Raw genomic sequence first — 19,339 nt, 5'->3', positions numbered from 1 at the left:
GTGAGCTGATTCCCCAGGCACGTGAGGCTCTTGAACTGACTGTGGCTATTGGCTCATATGCCAAATCCAGGTACAGTGTTCTGTTTTCTTCTTTCTTTCTTTTACCACTTGATACTTATTTTAGTCCAAGTACAACATTCAGAAAACTAAGATCATGGCATCCAGTCCCATCACTTCATGGCAAATAGATGGGGAAACAATGAAAACAGCGACAGACTTTATTTTTTGGACTTCAAAATCACTGCAGACAGTGACTGCAGCCATGAAATTAAAAGATGTTTGCCCTTTGGAAGAAAAGTTATGACCAATCTAGACAGCATATTAAAAAGCAGAGACGTTACTTTGCCAACAAAAATCCATCTAGTCAAAGCTATGGTTTTTCCAGTAGTCATGTATGGATGTGAGAGTTGGACTATAAAGAAAGCTGAGTGCCGAAGAACTGATGCTTTTGAACTGTGGTGTTGGAGAAGACTCTTGAAAGTCCCTTGGACTGCAAGAAAATCCAACCAGTCCATTCTAAAAGAAATCAGTCCTGAATATTCACTGGAAGGACTGATGCTAAAACTGAAACTCCAATACTTTGGCCACCTGATGTGAAGAACAGACTCATTGGGAAAGATCCTGATTCTGGGAAAGATTGAAGGTAGGAAGAGAATGGTACAACAGAAGATAAAATGGTTGGATGGCATCACCGACTCAATGGACATGGGTTTGAGTAAGTTCCAGGAGTTAGTGATGGACAGGGAAGCCTGGCATGCTGTGGTCCATGGGGTGGTAGAGAATCAGACATGACTGAGCAACTGAACTGAACTGAACACATGAATTAAAACACTAGCAGGCAAAGTGAGTTTTTTCCCGTTTGCTATTCTGTATCCCATATATGGCTTTGGACCTTCAAGGAAAATTCTTATTTTTTTAGTTTCTTGGCAGAGGCTACATGTTCATGTCTTTATGAAATGTTGTAAAGTATACTCATCAAAGCACCAGCTTTGGAGTCAGATATATATATAGTTTTTATGAAAAATTCTTATTTTTCCCTGTTTTTTTCCTGTTAATCTTTGGCAAATTATCTATCTTTCCCGAATTCCCATTTCCTATTGTAAGTAACAATAAAAATACCTACTTTATAAGCTTGTTTTGTATATTAAAAGAGATAATGTTTAGAAAGCCAAATGCCCAGCATATTATAATATTTAAAAATATAACACTCATTTTGGTATTATTCAAATTTCCAGTCATACCTTTCAGAAAGCATTGACTCATTTTATCTTGATGTAAAAAATGTTAAAATTCAGAACCATAGACTTAGAGAAAACTTCATAGATTTTCTGGTTTAGTAGCTTTTAAATTTCTTGGGAACATATGTCCCTTTGAACTCTTTTTTTAAAATTTATTTTTAATAGAGGCAAAATTGCTTTACAATGTTGTATTGGTTTCTGCCATACAACAATGCAAATCATCCATAATTATGCACATCTCACCTCCTTCTTGAGCCTCCCTCCCCTCCCTCTTGGTCATCACAGAAAACCTGGCTGGGCTCCCTGTGTTTTTAGCAACTTCTCACCAGCTATCTGTTTTACACATGGTAATGTATACATGCCAATGCTACTTTCTCAATTTGTCCCACCCTCTCCTTCCCAACTGTGTCCATAAGTCCATTCTCTACATGTGAGTCTCAATTCCTTCCCTGCAAATAGGTTCTTCAATGTAAAGCGGTGGACCCTCTTTCTCTGCAAAAGTTACATATGCATTCAGCATTCTATTTCAGGAGATTCCTTCACTGTCTGAAGGTCAACGTTGAAACATCTGAATGCCATTTTAAAGAGTGTATGAAATCTTATATTTGGTCTTCTATTCACAGAACTGTTGGATTGTCCTCTAAATATTGAACTCCCATTACTAGCTCAGTGGTGAAGAATCCGCCTGCCAGAGCAGGAGACATGAGTTCTATTCCTGAGTCAGGTAGATCACCTGAAGGAGGAAATGGCAACCCATTCCAGTATTCTTGCCTGGGAAATCCTATAGACAGATGAGCCTGATGGGCTACAGTCCATGGGGTTGCAAAGAGTAGACATGACTGAGCATGCACACATAGGCACACATTATTGAAAAGCAACCTTTTTTCCTGAACATGGGTCATTTTTTTTCTTTGCCACAAAAATGCTTAGCACAGCTTAGAAATTAATGAGAACATCAGATAATGATGCAAAGTTTTATTTCAAAGAAAACCACAGCAAAAACTTTCCTTTTGAAAGCCTCTGTATTCTGGGAGACCTTCAGTGCTGTGAAGTTGTTTCTTTTAAGTGACTTCATCTAACGTGCCTCTGCTGCTCACATCACTAGTGATTTTATGCTTGGGCAGTGGAGTAGAATAGCAGCTCAAGTTTTGAAAAGTAGCAGAGCTAGTTGGGCTTTTCAATATGACCTTCAGGTTGTCACATTGATCCCTGTTTTGTTTCCCCCTTTCTAGTTAATTATTCTACTTATCTTTATTTATTTATTGCTTCCATTCCTTTTCCTCCTCTCACATTAAGTTTTAGATCTAGTTTGCAAAACATTTTGAAAGGTAATATGAATGTCTAGTTTCTAGCTGATTCCCAACCTTTGCATTTGATTGTTCAGCATTTATTCCAGATATTTTCCTTCTCCTTGGTTACTTCTACCTTTTCTTATCACACAACAAACTTCTGGCAACAGCAGATGCACTGATACTTTCAAAGAGACCTTGAAAGTAAAAAGAAAAGAGAATAGAAAGGGAGAGATGCTCTGTCACCTAACCTCACAGCCTCATTTTCATTTTGTTATTTGTCTGGTTTTCATTTGACCCACATAGGTTGCTTCTCATTCCTAAGCACACATTCCAGGGTTTATGTTCATGACTGAGAGATGCAAGGGGAGAGTATGTAAAGAGTAACTTCCAAAGGGTAACCCCAAAGAGGGCTGTCAAATTTCTCTTTATGGACATTTTGGCTCCAAGTCATTTTTATATTCTTCCCAGCTCTAGATCAAACTGATGTTGAAAGGCAGGATGTCTTGATTGTTTCCACATTTCTTGCAATGATATTGCAAGGCAAAATCCAGGGAGAATGCAAACATCATCTGTTATGTTTAGCCAGGATGAAGTTGTATGACATTTAAAGTGTTGGAGAAGGGAAAGTATCTGCCAACATGGAAGTTTTTAATCCCCATTTCTGAACACTTACCGAGTTGCCATGCTAATCCCCCAGTGCTGATGTCCTGTCTGCGGCTGACATGCCATCTGCTCTTGTTCATATTGCATGTGATCTGATGTGAATCTCAAAGACATTTTCGAAGCTAAGCCTTCTTTGACTCCTGAATCATTAACTTTCACCCAGAGTCATCATATTTTGCCTTCTGCCCACACAGATTTTGTTTAATAGGAAAGTAATTGACATGTTGCAGGTAAGAAATGCCATCCTGATGGAAAGAAACTTCAATTAAGTGCATACTTTAGCAGGGTCATAGAACTTTAACAGAGTTGCCCAGCTTTTTATTACTTAGTGTGTTTGTATAATTTATCCATATTTATTTTTAAAACATGTGCAAGCTTGTTCAAATTTTCTGTTGCTTCTCCTCTTTATAATAAAAAGGAGAAGTGCTTCTTGTATGAGAAATGTCATCAGCAGGAAGAGGCATTAACAGAAGCCTTGTTAGAGCTGATGTCAAGAGAAAGCAGAACAGGATCTGATCTTTGTTCTAGGAGGTGATGAAGTTGCAGATAGAAATCATTGTGCTAATGATTTAAGTCCCAACAGTTTGTCTTTTCAGAGATACAGATTCACTCCTTCTGTGTGAAAAGTTTTTAATTTTCAAAAGTGCAACTATTAAATTGTAAATCATCTTAGAAAATCTTAGGCTGTATCTGTTAATCCCACAGTGCGAAGCCAACTAGACACTCAGTCCTGTAGGAACAGGACATGAAATAGTATCAGAATGTGAAGGGTAGGAGGGCAAAGTAGTCCTGAAAAGTTGAAGGTACAGAAAGAAAAATCATCTGCTTCCTGGTTTGTTAAAATTAGACTCTACTTTTAACTGTGGCACTTCAGTCAAATAGGGTGATAAGATGCAGAGAACTGACCAACAGCCATCTTTGCATTTAAATTACTGATAGATGCTAGACGAACGTCTGACTGATGTTGCTATTACTGTGTCCTAAGTGAATTAAATAATTAAAGTATTCCCAGAATTCTCTACAGTGTACACAGTCCTTTTACAATTACAATTTTATTATTAGCCTGTATACATGGAGAACACCTGTTACTTTCATTTTTATCTGTAGAGGAGTGATTGATGTATGCATGATTGATGCACTGATGTATGTACTCATCAACTATGCATGAGTGTATAGTACTTTATAAACAAGTACCTTAGAGAAGAAAATTTAAGTTTGAGAATTGAGTTACAAATAGATAAAGACACTTATTCACAGTTACATCAGAGATGTCTGTGTGGAATGTGCATCTTTATCTGTATTAGCTTTAATTTACATGGTTTAAAATGTATAAATCACTTATGGCATCTCCATCACTATGATTGTACTTAAGCATGCAATTTAAAAAATTTCTAATAACATTTAAAGTCATTTTCTGGGATGAATTTTCTATTATAAGTCAATAAGGAAGAAGGAAGCATGACAATATATTATTATTCAAATAGAGAAATAACACATATGGCATTTCTTTATAGCAGAGAATTCTTCATGCTTCCTTTATAATGTTGCTTCCAAGAATATATGTCTGGACAGAAGAATAATCTTAATGTTACTTAGCCTTAGGAGTATAGGGTACATCTATTTTTCCTAAATTTGTTTTTGTTGGAATGTGAGGAAAGAATGATATACTCATGATTCCAGCATTTTCTCAATCAAAAGTGTTATTACCTGGCCTACACCATTTTTTATTATTTTTTAAAAAAATATGAAACCTATTGCAGAATTAGAAAACCTATATCACATTTAGCTTTGTATTAATGAATCTTATTTACAAAAATTGTATGGAAAAGAATATATAGGACAAGTGAATGCTGTCAATTATAATAAAGTTTTTTAGTTGTGACAGAATGAAAAATATTAATTTAGAAAAATAATGAGGACAATCTAATATTACTTTCTTTCATGTTGTTATCTTAAAAAAGCAAAACATTTTAGAATGTAATCTTATAGCAGAATCCAAACTCTCACCAAAAGCACTCAATAAATTTTAATTATTCCTTTCTGATTTGTGTGGTTACATGGTTATTCTTTTAGTTTCACCAGTGTTATTTATCTAATGATTTTTAATTAATTAGTACCCATGTAAAATGAGATTTTAACTATTCTGAAGCAACAATTCTTACATGGCCAGAACACAAACTCCATCTCAAGCTGACTTAAAATTATATGCAAAATCCTAAACATTTATTTTCCTGTGGCTTCTCAAAGACATTTAAAGGACCCTGATTTTTTGGGAGGATATTTTTATTTATTTTTTATTAATTAATTTATTTTAATTGGAGGATAATTACTTTACAATATTGTGATTGTTTTTGCCATACATTGACATGAATCAGCCATGGGATATTTGTGAACAAGTGGTAAAATAGAATTTCTACAAAGGCAATAATAACAAATTAGTAAGTCTTAATGTTTCAGAAATTGGTGCTAAATTAGTTCATCTGTTCTTTTGAATAAATTGAGAACTTAGGAGAAAGTAAATGTGAAAAATGTTATAAAAATCCCTTGCTTTACCAGTGGTTGTCCATGAGAGAAGCATTTTCCCGTTTTTCATGAGAAAGCATTCACTTTAGCTCTTAGAAAAGAATTATAAGACTAGTGGTGTCAGCTGTCTCACTGGGCTTTCCAGGAGAAGCTGTGTCTGGGAAACATCTTGGGTAAAATTCAAAGGCCTGAACATAAGCGGGTTGTCTACTAGAATGTGGTTTCCTGTGTTTTTAAGGGTGGAGTGGTAGGGATGATATATTGTCATAGGGGAGTGAGTGGGTTTAAGAATCTAGGGCACTTAAATTTTAGAAGGCTAAGTAAGGTTGAAGTTTAGGCTTTGTTATTTCACAAATATAATCTAGAACAGTTTACTAAATCTTTCTGAGCTTGTTTCATCTTTTCTAAAATTCACACCTGTGCTATTTCATGCAACTGAAGTATGAGATATACTGGAATCCAGGAACCCAGGACTGGGAATATGTTTTGGTTATTTACTTCTGCATTATAAATCACCCCAAACTTATTGTCCTACAACAAGACGATTGATTTTTCATGATTTTGTGAGTTGACTGAGTGAGTTTACTGCTGATCTAACCTAGATGATTCATGTTGCCTCTAGGTCTGGAATTGTCTAGGAGCAGGACTCAGTGGGCTGCCAGACAAGGTGACTCAGTTTTCCTCCACTGGGCCTTCCCATGGAGCTAGTTTGGGCTTTCTCACTGCCTCCTGATTTCAAGCAATGTTCCAGTAGGGAAGATTTTAGAAATGTGAGAATAAATGGTACAGAGCTCCTAAAAGATGTTGGAAGTCCTGCTGTGTCCCTTCCACCATGGTTTATAGACAAAGCAAATCACAGGCTAGCCCACATTCAAGGGGAGAAAAAGTCAGACCCACCATTGGATGAGAGGAGTGGTGAAATCACTATGTGGAGGGTATATGATATGGAAGATATTCTGCCGGGAGCCAGTGTGAGGAATCCCACCCGTGACAAGGTCATGAGGAAGGAAGCTGACATACGCAAGGCGTGCTCAGACTTCAGGGGCCCCTCTGGAAATTCCTAAGCATGTACCCCAACAAAAATCTGCCGGTTTTTGTGCTCTGCTTTTCCACTCTTCTGACATTCTCTGGAAAAAGTCAATTCAGGGCTTTAGTCTTCTACATTTGAAAGAGTGTTTCAATCCAAAAACCCCTCTGATGGCTTTCTGGCCTGCCTGCAGGACTCTACAGCTGCACGTGTGATTGTTTGAGGCCTCCTGACCGCAGGAGGCACAGGAAGCTTAAAACATCCTAGGAATGCAGGGGCTTCCGGGGAGTCAAAATCTTTAGAATAGGACTGATTAAAAGTTTCATTTGTTGAGTCAATACTTTCTGCCAAATTTTCATATCCTTTATTTTTAGATATAGTTGGTATATAGAAAAACAGGTCGTAGACCTGGTATTAGCAACATTAGATCTTGGAGTTAAGTACCTTCTTTGTTATAACCCACTGCACCTTTGTTCTATAGAGATGTAACTTTAGCGCTTTAAGGAGATGCAGATTAAAGAAAAACACTTCAGGGGAAACGAAATTAACATTCATTAAGGAAGAGAGACAAAAAGTGTTATCAAGCCTCTTGGCCAGAAGATAATGTAAATCACCTGAGACCTTTTGTATACAAAATGATATACAGAAAGAGTCTGGGCTTCGAACGATACATAATTTTGTATTACCCATTGATCTCTATGTATAATCAAAAGTATAAAAGGCCTTGAAGGACAATAGAAGGAGAGCCAGTCGCTGCACTGGTTTCCCCCGTGTCTCCTCTTTACTCTGATTTCAGGCTGAATTTCCATCTGGGGCGTGGAGGCTCACTATGTCTACTTACTTGTCCCGGCTTTTAAGGCTTTTAAGATCCGTAAGAGAGAGAGCCCAAAACAGGGCACTCTCCGATATTCAAACGGGTGCCGGCGGCCTAACGTAGATGGTGCAAGCTCCTTGTCTGGAACTTTATTTGGCTTTCCACGTAACCCAAGCTATTCAGCCCTCTTCCTCCACTTAATCTTCTTACTACACTATAGTTTCCTAATCTAATCTTATATTAATAAATAAACAAGTCTTTCCATGCCAACGCTGTCCACCCTTCGAATTCCCTGGATCCACCGGGGCTGGACCCAGGCAATATTCTTATAATCATATTTGGAAATAGTCTACTAAATGAGGGAAATTCTAAAGCTGGGACTTGGGCACAGGGTGATGCTGAAACACACAGACTGGTGATAGTAACCTACTCTGCAAAGGAAACCAACGATTCAAGATGCAGTATCCAAAGTCCATGCTCATGCATAATTTAATGACTCTTGGTTAAGAGCATGGATTATAGAAGCAAAACAATTTGTGGGTTAAAATCTGGCTTACAGTTGTTACCTGTTGTTTTTCAGTGGCTAAGTCGTATCTGACTCTTTGTGATCCCATGTACTGCAGCATGTAAGGCTTTCCTGTCCTTTAATATCTTCTGGAGTTTGCTCAAACGCATGTCCATTGAGTCATTGGTGCCATCTAACCACCTCATGTTCTGTCGTCCCCTCCTCCTCCTTCCTTCAATCTTGTCCAGCATCAGGGTCTTTTCAAATGAGTCAGCTCTTCACATCAAGTGGCCAAAGTATTGGAGTTTCAGCTTCAGCATTGGTCTTTTCTTTTTCTTTTTTAAAAAAACTTTTTATTTTTACTTTATTTTACTTTACAATACTGTATTGGTTTTGCCATACATTGACATGAATCAGCCATGGGTGTACATGAGTTCCCAATCCTGAACCACGCTCCCACCTCCTACCCCATATCATCTCTCTGGAACATCCCCGTGCACCAGCCCCAAGCATCCTGTATCCTGTATCGAACATAGACTGGCGATTCATTTCTTACATGATAGTACACATGTTTCAGTGCCATTCTCCCAAATCATCCCACCCTCTCCCTCTCCCTCTGAGTCCAAAAGTCCGTTCTATACATCTGTGTCTCTTTTGGTGTCTCACATACAGGGTTATCATTACCATCTTTCTAAATTCCATATATATGTGTTAGTATACTGTATTGGTGTTTTTCTTTCTGGCTTACTTCACTCTGTATAATTGGCTCCAGTTTCATCCATCGCATTAGAACTGGTTCAAATGTATTCTTTTTAATGGTTGAGTAATACTCCATTGTGTATATGTACCACAGCTTTCTTATCCATTCATCTGCTGATGGACATCTAGGTTGTTTCCATGTCCTGGCTATTATAAACAGTGCTGCAATGGACATTGGGTTACATGTGTCTCTTTCAATTCTGGTTTCCTCGGTGTGTATGCCCAGCAGTGGGATTGCTGGGTCATAAGGCAGTTCTATTTGCAATTTTTTAAGGAATCTCCACACTGTTCTCCATAGTGGTTGTATTAGTTTGCATTCCCACCAACAGTGTAAGAGGGTTCCCTTTTCTTCACTCCCTCTCCAGCATTTATTGCTTGCAGACTTTTGGATCACAGCCATTCTGACTGGTGTGAAATGATACCTCATTGTGGTCTTGATTTGCATTTCTCTGATAATGAGTGCTGTTGAGCATCTTTTCATGTGTTTGTTAGCCATCTGTATGTCTTCTTTGGAGAAATGTCTGTTTAGTTCTTTGGCCTATTTTTTGATTGGGTCATTTATTTTTCTGGAATTGAGCTGCATAAGTTGCTTGTATATTTTTGAGATTAGTTGTTTGTCAGTTGTTTCATTTGCTATTATTTTCTCCCACTCAGAAGGCTATCTTTTCACCTTGCTTATAGTTTCCTTTATTGTGCAGAATCTTTTAATTTTAATTAGATCCCATTTGTTTATTTTTGCTTTTATTTCCAGTATTCTGGGAGATGGATCATAGAGGATCCTGCTGTGATTTATGCCTGAGAGTGTTTTGCCTATGTTCTCCTCTAGGAATTTTATTAAGTCAAAAAAATAACCAGCATTGGTCTTTTCAATGAATATTCAGGACTGATTTCCTTTAGGACTGACTGGTTTGATCTTACAGTCCAAGGGACACTCAAGAGTCTTTTCAACACCACAGTTCAAAAGCATCAGTTCTTCGGTGCTCAGTTTTCTTTATGTTGGACCATACATGACTACTGGAAAAACCATAGCTTTGACTAGACGGACCTTTGTTGGCAAAGTAATGTCTCTGCTTTTTAATATGCTGTCTAGGTTTGTCATTGCTTTTCTTCCAAGAAGCAAGTGTCTTTTAATTTCATGGCAGTCACCATCCGTAGTGATTTTGGAGTCCAAGAAAATAAAATCTGTCACTGAACTACTACTATCATTGTTACCATTCTTAGTGACATTGCTTCCAGTGACAGTCTCAGTTTCCTATTTGATTAAGCTCATCTGTGCCTCAATATCCTTGTCTATAAAATGAAAAGAATAATATATTCTAGCTCATGGAGTTATTTTAAAGACTGAATAATTACTGTGTGGGAACAGCATTACTAGAGTTTTATTTCGAACCACTGTTCATTGGCCCAGGAACTAAACTCAGTCTGGGTCTGTAAGTGAAGACCCTGAATGGATTCAGCCCTGGAAACCAGGAAGAGAAAGATAAATGCAGGGGCTGTAACAGAATATTGACTCTTTATCTCACTTAATGGTTATGATTTCAAAATTTAACAGTGTATATAAAAGAACTTTGTAAATTACTATAATCAAGCATGTTTCCAGAGGCAAATGAGTTTTTAAAAAACGTATTTGCCAAATTTTCAAACTAAACATCTGGGGATAGAATCCATGATATTATATGTGAAGGCTGAGGTCCCTGACAGGCAGTCTAAGGCAGGTGGGAGAGCTGAAGCTGCAACAGTGTAAGGACAGAGTTCGGGACTTAAGCAGTTATGAAGGAAAAGGTGACGAATGTATTGGGATGAGAAGATTAGAGCCTGAATGCATGGGTGGATCTCTCACCCATGTGTGCTGTGGAAATATAACAGCAAATCCCATGATGAGGCTGATAATCCCTCTGCCCCGGTTTTAAGTAGTTTTTCTGATGTGGATGGATGAAGGCTAACAGGTGTGTGCTGAGCCCCAGAATAAATTCTGCAGGTGCTGGTGATTGTGGTAAAGGTCTAGGTCCCTTTGAGAGTCCTCACCATCTGAACAAATGAAATGATTTTGAATGCTTCTGCTTGCTACGGGGAAATTTATAAAAAGATGGCATGATTTCATGCTCCTCTGGATAGCTTTTTAGCAGAGACCTGGGCCAAGACAATTATTCTCCAAGAATCCACTAAATTTTTATAATGGAAACGAATTTCTTTCTTAATGTAAGTAACAATTCTATTTTAAATTTATGATATGAGAGTGGAGGTTTTTAATCACCCTGTGTATGTTTTACTGTTGGGGCTTTCTGTGTAGCCAATATCTGGCAAGGATGTCATTGCTGTATTGTTTTAAAATAGGAAGGTTTTAGAACAGACATTTTGTTCATTATATCTATGGTTTTATATTGTATTTAGAATTAGTCAAGAGTATGGTGCCAGATTACTTATTCCATAAGAAAACATAAAGTTATCTAAGAAAAGGAGTTTATGTTAAGGTGAAACTACTAAACAGTTGAGACTGTATCCAAAAGACTAATTTTCCTCATTTGCTGATCTCTGCTTCTTCTTACCTCAAGTACCAAGAGAATGATTCCTCTAAACTAATCACTACTAGCTAAACTCAAGTAATATTCTAGAAGTGAATTAAGATGAAAAGTTAACCAGTTCCATGATTCTTTCCCCTCAAAGTGCCATTAATTCAGATAAAATCAGTTCCAATTTTGGAATTTTGCCATATGTTCAGAGTCATCTTTATAATTGCAATATTTACAATGAAGTTGTTCCAAAAGTAAATTTTTTCCCCATAATTTTCCAATTTTATGCAGCATTCTAGGGGAGTAAGATGTTTAACTCCAGAAGGCACTAAAAAAGATACAGAAATGCAAAAACCACAGACTAGTAGGCAAGACGCAGAAGTTAGTTAATGAGTTGACAAGAGTGAACAGGGTGTGAGTTCAGAGGGATTCTGAAAGGAATCATTGAACTTTAATAAAATGATGAAAAGGCATCTTGACAGAAAAAAAGTTCATGAACCATTCTTTTGAACTATACAATAGAGTAAGCCTGTGAAACTTTTTTTTTCTAGAAAACACCCTGTTACATTGCCACTGAATTAAAAGTTATATTTTTCCCATCAGAATATTATTGACCTAAGAGTATTCCTCTCCTACACCCCAATGTTAAGTTAAAACAAGTTTAAATTATGAAAAAGTTATTTTTCAGATTTTATGACTTCCTGTGAAAAATAGTAAGCTATTTAAATGCTGAATTTCAAATCAGAACAGCTTTAACAAGATTTGTGTCTCCTGTAAACCACACTGCAATCAATAGAAAAACAAATTAACAAAGGTTAAGCCCTGTACCTTATTTCTTTAGAAGCATATAAATCAAATACTTTATCAACTTTTAAGAAAATGTTTTCAAAAACAAAACCCTTTCTGCCATTATGGTGTGCAATCAAGATAAAATGTAGTCATGGTATGTCTCTATACCAGGTCAAAATTATATCCTATTGAAACAATGGTTTCTCTTGGCTTAGTTGTTGCTGTTTAGTTGCCAAGTCATGTCTGACTCTTGCAATTCCATAGACTGTAGCTTACCAGGCTTCTCTGTCCATGGGATTTCCCAGGCAAGAATATAGGAGTGGGTCTCTGGGGGATCTTCCCAACCCAGAGATATAACCCATGTTTCCTGCATTGGCAGGCGGACTGTTTACCACTGAGCCACCAAAGAAGCCTGTCTCTTGGCTTAATTTATTTAGCAAGCACTCTGTCCTCACTATGTGCCAGGCACTGTTTTTAATGCAGTGCTAATATAACTCATTGAATTCTCGTAATATCCCTATGAAAACAAAATCATTGTTACCTCCATTCTACAGATTAATAAACTGAAGCATAGAAAGTTTGAGCAATTGCTGGAATTCATGCAGCTCCAAGTAGCAGAGCAAGTATAGGAATTCTGGTAGTTTGGCCTTGGAGTCTGTACTCTGCACACATGATGCAGCTACTCATACAAAATATGCCTTAATAGATAATGCAACCTGAAAATGTCACTGATTAGGTAGGAGTTCCAAGTGCTAGAGGAAATCCAAACTACTCACTCCTATTTTCATTTCTAGCTGTATTTTTTATGGTCACTTTAACCTCCGAATTTCTGACTGCAACTCATCTTCGCCCCCAAATGGTTTCCTTCTATATACCTGTATTGGATGATGACTCACTTGTTATTTTACTACCTTAGGTTAAACCTGTTGGAGAAGGAAATGGCAACCCACTCCAGTGTTCTTGCCTGGAGAATCCCAAGGACGGGGGAGCCTGGTGGACTGTTGTCTATGGGGTCGCACAGAGTTGGACACGACTGAAGCGACTTAGGAGCAGCAACAGGTTAAACTTAAGGGTTATTCCAAGCTCAGTGTCTGTAACTAATTAGTTATTAGTAAGTTATTAAATCGAAATCTTGATAAATATTCTCAAAACTAACCCCTCTATGCCTTTGCCACTTTGAAGGCTTTTTTTAATCTTATGATAAGACACTGTGACCTAAATGTGTTTTTAAATTTCTTCCACTGTAGCCATCCTTCACTTTATTGCTAATGTGATCTTTAAAAAAATGTCTATTTGATCATGTTTCTCCTCAAGTTAAAGAACTTCACTCCTTCCCTCTAGCTTTGGTATAAATATAAGGCCCTTTTTGATCTGATTTCTTTCTTACCTCCTGCTACTGCCCTAATCATACTTATGGATGATGTATCAAATACCTAGCATCATGCAGTTTTTAGCCTCCCGTCTTTGCATCTACTATTCTCTTCTTCTTGGGCCAAACTGCTCACCACTTGTCCTCTTGGCAAACTCATGCATGTCCAATAGATGTCTATCTGATGTGTTCAGCAAGCCTGCTGTACCTGGAAGACTTAGTTACACATTGATACTGATACAGCCTTTTGTTGCACTTACCACAACTCTAGTTATTGGGTTGGCTTGAAGCTTCTTTCAAGTTTTTCCTGAACGGTTTTTCCATATATATATATATATATATATATATATATATATGTTTTACATTTTGATTTAGACTCTTGTCTTCTTCGTAAAAGTGAAAGTTACTCAGTCATGTCCAACTCTTTGCAACCCCATGGACCATACAGTCCATGGAATTCTCCAGGCCAGAATACTGGAGTGGGTAGCCTTTCCCTTCTTCAGGGGGTCTTCTCAACCCAGAGATCGAACTCAGGTCTCTTGCATTGCAGGCAGATTCTTTACTGGCTGAACCACAAGTAAAGTCCAAGAATACTGGCGTGGGTAGCCTATCTGTTCTCCAGCAGATCTTCCTGACCCAGAAATTGAACCAGGGTCTCCTGCATTGCAGGCACATTCTTTACTAACTGAGCTATCAAGGAAGACTTATCTTCTTAAGGGGACAGCCTATTAACAGCAGGCCAGTAAATGTCAGTGCAGTAAATTTATTGTTCATCTCTCTTCTAGCTTACTCTGAAAGTTTGTATGCTATCAGAAGGTGTAGAAATTTGAAAAATAGTGCATTCTAACACACAATGATGGTTAAAGGGGAAAGATGGTGGGAAAATGGGTTACAAAATTAGAGAAGAATGTGTTTTTTTTTAAAAAAAAGGTGAAGGAGGAATCAGTCTTTATTTGAGCTGAAGCTACTTTCTCTTCTTATTTTCAAGATTTTACTTTCAATACATTAATATCTGATTCATTAATGTTCTACCTGGGGCTATCCTGACTTGACATTCTACTATGGAATGTCATTTGGTATATATGTTTACACTCTTTTGTGTTCCCAATAGTTAAGCCTAGCAGTGTCAACAGTAATTCAGTTGGGTCTCTTTCATCAGAAATTTCAGAGATGGCTTTGATTGCCCCTCAAATTTTGACTGTGCTCCTCCGCATTTTACTATTTGTCACCCAGGAAAGTTCCTATTATCTGGCAGATAGAATTAATTTTGTACATTTAACATGTTAAAAAAAAAAAAGGTAAAACTGGAGATATACAGACCTTCTCTAAGAGGTATTTATGTTTTCCTTAAAGACTATTTTTTTTAAATTGGCCAATGACTATCATGTTTTCATAACTAAATCCTTACAGCTGGGTCTAGCAAAGAAATGGCTTTAACTTTGTTGAGCAAAATGCTGTGATTACAAATATATAGGCAATTTATAGATTATCCTATGATTTATCATACAAATGCTTAACTGCATTTCATAGATTTCAAAGCTGGATTTGGGGTGAGGTTTAAGAATGTTCATGTTGAGAATCTGAATCATAATGTATTTCTTAGATTTTAGGAATATCATATCTAAACTATTGGTTGAAATAGTGTAAGAAAATTTCATTACATTAACGTTAAGTTAAAGCAACAGGTTGTTTTATTTCAATCTTGTGACTCCCATTAACATGTTTCAAGGAGTTTTAGAAAAAGAAAGGGGAGAGAAATTCCCCCAAATGGAAGAAATTATTTTCTTAATAATTATGTTCTATATAATTTTATTTGCTTGAGTTATTAACATTTGTTTAACATTTACCCTGATTGCTTAGACACAATTAATGATGATTATATTTTATTTTAATATTTTCTCTTTCATTTATTATTGCAAAAAAATCATGCCAACACTTGGTGACTTAAACTACAATCATTCCTTTCTCTCATAAACCTTCAATCTGTTCAGTGTACAGTAGGACAGATAATCTCTGATCTACAACCTCTGGGATGACTACAATACCTACAGTGGGGTTGAGCAAGCAGCCCTCCCTCCCTTTATAGCTATAATTTCTGAAGTATATTTTCTTCTGTGTTTGTCCACAATGGTGGTTTCAAGATAGTCAGACTTCCTGCAATGCAGTTCAGGGGGCTCTGTGAATGAATATTCCTAGAAAGCAAGATATTTTTTGACTTTATCTCGAAAAGCTTGCAACTATGTAATACCCTCTACTGACCTAAAGTACAACTAGGGTGGCCTTGGCAATATGACTGGACTACCAGGTATTTTGAAGCTGCTATCTCTGTACTGGTACTGGAGCCAGTGTGCTTGTACATCAGCCCTTTAAGTGTGGAGTCTTAGTTTCCTTCAACCCTCAGGCTCTCCCAGATAAAAGCCTTGCTGGCTTTCAAAACCAGATAGTATGAGGATGACTTTTCTTGGTGCTATTACCCAGGGCGGGAGTGCCAAATGCATGGCTGAGACCTCTCACTCCTTAGGAAAGACCTCTTAGGAAAGACAGTGCCCTGCCTCTGAGTCACTGTGGCAGGGGTATGGGTCCTGAATAGATTGCATCTCTATCCCTTCTACCTGTTTCAATGTCTTTTTTCTTTATATTTTTAATTGCAGAACTTCTGTTTTGCTAATTATTGGGTCTTTTTCAGATATATATATATTTTTTTCTATATGTAGTTGTCTTTTAGATTTGTCCATGGGAGTAGTCCTTGGAAGAAAACTTATGACCAACCTAGATAGCATATTCAAAAGGAGAGACACTACTTTGCCAGCAAAGGTCTGTCTAGTCAAAGCTATGGTTTTTCCAGTGGTCATGTATGGATGTGAAAATTGGACTGTGAAGAAAGCTGAATGCCAAAGAATTGATGCTTTTGAACTGTGGTATTGAAGAAGACTCTTAAAAGTCCATTGGACTGCAAGGAGATTTAACCAGTCCATTCTAAAGGAAATCACCCCTAGGTGTTCTTTGGAAGGAATGATGCTAAAGCTGAAACTCCAATACTTTGGCCACCTCATGCGAAGAGTTGACTCATTGGAAAAGACTCTGATGCTGGGAGGGATTGGTGGCAGGAGGAGAAGGGGACGACAGAGGATGAGATGGCTGGATGGCATCACCGACTCGATGGATGTGAGTTTGAGTGAACTCCGAGGGATGGTAATGGACAGGGAGGCCTGGCGTGCTGCGATTGATTGGTTGCAAAGAGGCGGACATGACTGAGCGACTGAAATGAACTGAACTGAACTGAACTGAACTGAACTGATGGGAGCAGTAAGCTTAGAATCTTGCTGCTCTACCATATTGATTCCATCCTTGGATACATTTTTTTTTTTTTTAATTCATTCATTCACTAGTTGAAGAACATGTGGATATTTTCCAGATGTTGGTGATTGTGAAAAACATTTCTGAAAGAGTGTTACTTTAACACGTATCTAAAAATATGGAAGTTGCTTTGGAACTGGATGTTGGGTAGAGATGGGAGAAGTTGAAGGTGCATGGTAGAAATAGCCAAGATTGTCTTGAAGAGAATGTTAGTAGAAATATGGATGTTAAAGGTGATTCTGATGACAGCTTAAAAAGGAAATATGAGCTATGGAGAAAACCTTAAACCTTTATTATTCTTATATCATCAGCAATGGAATTTTGTAGCAATATGGGTAGGAATACTAAAGGCTATTCTGGCGAAGCCTCAGAGAAATATTAGAAACATATTCAAAAACAGAAGGAAAGGTATCCTTTGTTATAGTGACAAGGATCTTGTGTTCCAGTGTTTTTTGGAAGTTAGAAATTACATACAGTGAAACTGAATATCTAGAAACTTAGATTTCTAAGCACTGTGTTGAAAGAGTGGCTTTGCTTCTCCTTAACTCTTTTGTACAAGGAGTGAGGACAGGATGAACTGTCCTCTTAACTCTTTTGTAAACTCTCCTTAACCTTTTTTTAATAAGACGAGAGAAGTAACTTGAAAGAATTGTTAAAACAAGAAACGAGAACTTGAAAAACTAGGATATTCTCAGCCTATCCACACTGCAAAAAATGAGATAGCATGTTCTGAAGAGAAGACTAAGAGTGTGACTGAACAGTCATTGATTAGGAAATTGTGAGTGTGATTCATGGATTTGATCAACCACCTTAACCAAAGCCATGAAGGGAAATAGGATTATACTAGCAGAGACAAGGTCAATTTGAATTAAAGGGGATAGATAAAAGGAAATAAAATTAAGGAAATCTGTCAGCTGTCAGACTTTTGGATTCTTCAGGGCAGGTCAATGGGTACATTTAGCTGCAAGAACACTCTATCCTTCAAGAAAAGAGAGTAATGACCCCAAAGTTGATTCATAGATCATTAGGACTGCCACTCTCTCCACTGATATGGGAAACAAGGTTACAGCTGACTGGGAAGCTATCACAGAGGTCTAATGGGTGAATTTACCACAGACAGTCATTGGAGTGGAGATGCTTTAGTGAATCAAAGGAGTTGTTGGAGTAACACTGTTAAACTCTGTCCTGTAGGGCAGAACATCAAACCAAAAAGGATTATTCTTAAGATCTTAAGAGCTGATGGAATTTGACTTGCCAGGTTTAACTTTCTTGGAAAGCACCATTCCTTCTCCTTCTGATTTCTTTCATGTGGAATTTAAATGTCCATCTTATGCCTGTCCAACCACTGTATTTTGGAAGCATGTAGCTTGTCTGGTTTTACATGTCTACAGCTTGAGTACAATTTTGCTTCAGGATGAGCTGTCCTCTTCCTATCCATGTCTGATTTAGATGAGACTATGGATTTTAATCTTTAGAATGGATGTGGAAATGAATTAACACACTAGGGATATTGTGCTGCAATAAGTGTATTTTCAAGAAGGACATAAATTAGTATATTTCACAAGATAATAAAAGTTAGGTTATTTAGCATATGAATGTTCAGTATTTCATGCATTACTGTTGAAATTACTAACTTCTTCCATTGGATTATCTTTGTATCTTTGTTGGAGATCATTTTTTCTTACATGTGCTTCTATTTCTGGATTTTGTTCTACTTAATTGACTTTTATATTTGTTGATTTGTCAATTCAACACATTATTTTAGCTCTATAGTATGCTTTAAATTAGGAGATGTGAATCCTTCAGGTTAGTTCTAAGTTTTCCAAAGTGTTTATGCATGTTGTCATTTATTTTTCTATATAATTTTTAGATTCCTATTGTTTATTAAGCAAAATAAAATAGAACACAAACAAAACAGACTTCTGAAATTTCTGATGGGATAACATTCACTCTCTATATCTATTTGGGGCCTCCCTGGTGGCTCAGCTGGTAAAGAATCCGTCTGCAGTGTGGGAGACCTGGGTTTGATCCCTGGGTTGTGAAGATCCCCTGGAGGAGGGAACAGCTACCCACTCCAGTATTCTGGCCTGGAGATAAAAGTCCTATTAAAAATATTAACTTTTCATATCCATGTACATGGTATATCTCTTCATTTATTTTGGTTCATTGATTTATCTCATCAATGTTTTTCAGCATATAGATAATTCAAATAATTTGATAGATTTATTTCTAAGAATTTTATATATTTAGTATTATTTCAGATGGTAATGATTATTTCAATTAGTTTTTCATTTATAGCTTAAAGATACAAATAATTTTACTTATTGATTCTAGTAGCTTCCCCCCCACCACCCCCACCCCCCTGCCCTGGAGACTTTGGAATGTTCTATGAAGAAAACATTTTTATTTACAAAAAAGTTTATTTTTTCCTTTTAATCTCTTTACCATTCATTTCCTTTTCTTGTATAGTTGTATTGGTATGATTTTGAATAC

The 19,339-nt window shown here is 37.1% G+C and overlaps 1 pseudogene; it reads right to left on the bottom strand.

Moving 5' to 3' along the window:
* The window catches only part of LOC128052372 (60S ribosomal protein L18-like), a 101,884-nt pseudogene extending 98,577 nt beyond the window's left edge, over positions 1-3,307 (bottom strand).
* Positions 3,308-19,339: the final 16,032 nt, after the last annotated feature.

This window comes from Budorcas taxicolor, chromosome 1 (genome assembly GCF_023091745.1).
Source record: "Budorcas taxicolor isolate Tak-1 chromosome 1, Takin1.1, whole genome shotgun sequence".
Lineage (NCBI taxonomy): Eukaryota > Metazoa > Chordata > Mammalia > Artiodactyla > Bovidae > Budorcas > Budorcas taxicolor.
The sequence above is the reverse complement of the archived record's forward strand: the minus strand, read 5'-3'. Positions and strand labels throughout refer to the sequence as shown.